This window comes from Myotis brandtii, unplaced genomic scaffold, assembly GCF_000412655.1.
Source record: "Myotis brandtii unplaced genomic scaffold, ASM41265v1 scaffold482, whole genome shotgun sequence".
Lineage (NCBI taxonomy): Eukaryota > Metazoa > Chordata > Mammalia > Chiroptera > Vespertilionidae > Myotis > Myotis brandtii.
In genome coordinates, this window is record NW_005368420.1 from 1,518,195 (window position 1) to 1,518,607 (window position 413).

Here is a 413-nt window from a genome sequence, read left to right on the forward strand (position 1 = left end):
GAATTAAAACCAGGACGAGCGCTTATCTGGCACAGAGCGGGACAGAAACCACGCGCTCTGGACAGCAACTCGCAGGAGTCCGCAAAATAGTGTCCCTCCGACCCCAGGGCTCGGGAAAGGGGACCGGACCCCACGTCACACCCGGGCACCTCGGGGCTTCCCGACGACTCATTCCGCCGGGGAACGGCCTTGGACCCGGTCATCGCTGCGACCCCTCCGCTTGCCGCACTGGGAAGGGGATGGGAGGCACTTTTCTCCTATCTCGGGGTTCGGGGAAGTTTCCGACCACGGGTCGGCGAGGTTACCTCAAATTTTCTTCAGGAAACCACTGTCCCCCACCCCCAGGATGTCCCCGGGCTCTGGCGGGTTCCTAGAGACGAGCTCCTTGGCAACGGTTGCTAGACAGTGGGACA

The 413-nt window shown here is 62.5% G+C and overlaps 1 protein-coding gene across 1 annotated transcript in view; it reads right to left on the reverse strand.

The window, feature by feature from the left end:
* The window catches only part of IFT81 (intraflagellar transport 81), a 56,445-nt gene extending 56,038 nt beyond the window's left edge, over nt 1-407 (reverse strand). Inside the window, exon 1 of the mRNA XM_005876258.2 lies at nt 306-407. The gene's annotated coding sequence lies outside the window, so the exon portion shown is untranslated. The remainder of the gene's footprint in view (nt 1-305) is intronic.
* Nucleotides 408-413: the final 6 nt, after the last annotated feature.